The sequence below is a fragment of the Austrofundulus limnaeus genome, unplaced genomic scaffold (assembly GCF_001266775.1).
Source record: "Austrofundulus limnaeus strain Quisiro unplaced genomic scaffold, Austrofundulus_limnaeus-1.0 Scaffold2238, whole genome shotgun sequence".
Taxonomy (NCBI): domain Eukaryota; kingdom Metazoa; phylum Chordata; class Actinopteri; order Cyprinodontiformes; family Rivulidae; genus Austrofundulus; species Austrofundulus limnaeus.
The window spans coordinates 20,410-24,021 of record NW_013954640.1 but is presented as its reverse complement, the minus strand read 5'-3'; positions in this window follow the sequence as shown (position 1 = coordinate 24,021).

The window sequence follows — 3,612 nt, the reverse complement described above, 5'->3', positions numbered from 1 at the left end:
TAAAAATCACAAACAGCCCACATCCAGATCCTCATTTCTTCATTTTAAAACAGTTCTCCAGCAGTTTAAAGCCTAACGGTGGCGTCTCACAGCTCTGACAGCTGGACTGTGTCTCAGCTCATGGGTTGGAGCTGATGTGCGTGACCACGTGTTGCCTCGCTACCATGATGATACGTTTTATATCACATCGCTTCAGTTGTTTGTTTTAAAAGGTATGACTTCATGAAACTCAGTTTTAATCTAAAAATATTACAAGTAACTAAATAAAAGCATTAATAATTAGGGTCCAGTATCAGTGCTTGTAACTGCATTTTATTAAACATTTCACTGCAAAAAAACTTTCTTCAGCTGAGTTAACTTAAACTTTTCAGTCCATGATCAATTTCCAAACTGTCATGAACAAAAACAAAACTCAGCCATCTTTGTCGTTGTGTTTAATTTGCAGACGGTGCAATGAATCCTGGGATGCTGGTGGCCATGCAGGAAACTCAGATGCAGCCGAAGTTTTCAGGGTTTTGTCAGCTAAATGAATTGGCGTCTACGAACGGGCGCAGCCTACGGCGCGGGGCAGAGACGTGAGCGGCCGATAAATGTGGCCGACGTCGGCTGCAGCCATGAACTGAGACACATTTTGTGTTTTTGTTCGGCTGAAATCTGAGGTTTGCTTCCAGCAGCCAGAGTTAGAAAATCCCGACATGGTCTCCAACAGCTGCAGAGACGTCTGAGCGTCAACATGAGGGGGCTGCTGGTACAATGTGAGCACAAACCCTCCTGTGACTCTCAGGAAGTTGTGTCTCCCTGATCAGGACACCCGCTTCGGATGTTATCATCCATGAAATGGACGTTATTAGGCGTTATCAGTCCCATAGAATGGCTTCAGAAGGTCCAGCCTATGCAAGTTAGCAGGTTCCCCGTCCCATAGAATGGCTTCCGATTGTCAGCTGGTTAATATGAGGCTTAAAACCACTAAGGTTAACTTTAGAGCAAATGACATGATTAGCACTAAAGACCCCGCCCTCCAACAGTCAAATATTTTGGCCTTCCAACAGGGCAATGGGTAGAGTGTCGGACCAGAAAGCAGGAGACCAGGGTTCGAGTCGACACGGAAACAAAAAATTTATTACATTATGTTTTGGTTATTTACACATTCATTGTCATTTATATATTAACCCACTAGGGGGCACTGTCAGGACAGCCTGAAGCCTAGAAGGCACAGTAGGGACCCTCTGAAGCCATTGTATGGGTCTGATAACGCCTAATAACGTTCATTTCATGGACTGATAACATCAGAATCCCCCTGGATCAGAAAGTCTCGCAGTGAGAAACCACCTGACGCAGGGTAAAGGAGCCGTTAGCTCATCAGCTAAAGCCGACCACATCAGGACTGAGGCTGGGTGGAGATTCAAAATTGCAAGAAAATTCAAAGGTTTTCTTTGTCTGAGGATTATTTTTTGTCCCTAATCTCTCGTCTCACTGAACATTTGAGACGTTTCAACTCTTTTGATTGCGCAGAACCTGAAGAGCTGCTGAAGAAGTAAGACATGCAGGACAGGAGCTCCAGCAGCTGCAGCTCAGTCAGACGCTGCTGAGGCTTCAGCTTTATTCAGTATTTCCTTCCTTTTCTTTCACATTCGAGAGAAAAGCTGCAGAAACACTAGGCTCCTGAAAACTTTCCCAACACTTCTGGTTAAAACGGTTGTGACATTGTCACCGCAGAGAGCAGCCGACAGCCTCAGCTGAAGTTTTAGCCTAGCTGCAGGCGTCATTTCTGCTGACATGCCCCCACTTCATCACTAATTTAAAGCTTTGTGTGCAGCTCGGAGTCAGAGGGAGCAGCGGGGCTTTTAGGGTCCGGGGCTAACGTTATCCTTCACAAGTTCACCGCTCTGTCGCCTGTTCAAACTCACAGCTACGGTTCCTACATTCCTCTGGTCGTTTCCTCTCATTCTGAACAGTATTGCACATTTTCACTTATCTGTAATCATGACTCAAACTGTGCCGTTGCTTGCAACCAGCACTTTTTTTTCTTAATGATAGACATTTCCTCAAGCAATTATTCAATATTCTATAACAAATTAAATTCTTAATAAACACCCCATCAGACATTTAATAAAACAAAATTCACAAAAATAAAACCAGCTCCTAGAAACGTGTTTCTTCTGATGAAAGTGTCAAAGCTGCTGGTTGGAAGTTTCCATGACGTCACGTAAACTTTGGACTTTATGGTTTATTTCAGATGAAAGGATTTAATCAACATCATTACGACATGATGGAAACTTCTGCAGCAGCCGAACCTTTGCTTTGGGTTCATCTCAACAGGTTTAGTGCAACAGAAACAAATGAGCTGTTCTCCTCTTTCTACCTGAACGCTGATCTGAGAGGGTGTGCAAAAGTGCCGACAGTTCACGTTTTTGTCAAATGAGAAGCATAAAAGTCTGTTTTTCTTCCTTTTTTTATGTTTGAAACACATTTAAACAGACAGAAGAGAAACAATCTGTCAGATCGAAAGCTAAAACTCATCTAACTCGTGTTTAACGGGTTCAAACACTTCTCATCTTCTACAACAGCTGATTTTAGACGTGAAGCGTCTGAGGAGCCGAACAGGAACTCTCTGAGGAACTTCCTGCTGTTTGTTCTTCGATACAAATAAAGTTTAGAGGCTAAAACACTCAAAGCTATTGTTTTTTGTAGATCTGTATTCAATTCTTTATAGGAATAAAAACTCACTTCTACAAGCAAGAGACTAAAGTGCAGAAGCCAAGAACACAGTCTGCATTCAGCTGGCTTTGTGGAGGAATCTGTTCATGTCAGAACACACCGCTGTCACCGCTTCACCCTCTGTGAAAGTCTACAGCTCATCCATGGCAGCCAGCTAACCAGGAAATATACACGTCCATTCAAAGAGCAGCCTGTTTGTGGTGCAGGAGAGAGAGCCGGCTGGCCTTGGGATCGAACTCCTGTGGTGTGGAAGAACGAGAGGACGAGCAGTTTCTGCAGCCTGAGGAGACAAATGAGAAGAGATGACAGACGGTGTCTGCAGGAGAATCAACCAGAACTGCAGGTCCAAACCGTTTCTGCAGGGATCAGTGAAAACACGAGCAGGTCCGATTAAATCAGAGTCAGAACCAAACCTGCTGAAGCTGCTTTCAACTTTTCTCCACCAAATATCTTAAATAAATTAAAAAAAAACATCCCAGAAAACATCGACCTGCTCCGACTGCGTTCTTTAAAACCAGATTTGTTTGCTGCCTTTCATTAAATAAACCAGAGGTGCCCAAAGTGGGGCCCGTGGGCCAAAATTGGCCCGCCGAGCCATTTGATTTGGCCCACCAACAGTTGTCCTGGTCATTAATTTGCAATTATGTTAAGATTAAATATAAAATAACTACAAGAGACATTTAGATTAGCTTTAAGCGCATATATAGATTTGCACACCTTGTAAGACCACATATTCTCTAATTTTTAATTATGAAAAGTCTCATGAGCCTTTGCCTTTGAATTTTCTCCATGACCATTATGGATATGGAGAGCCGTTTTAGCCAAAATTAAATAAATAAATAAATGGGTGAAATAAATAAAAAAATGAGTAAAATAAATCAAAAAATGAAGAAA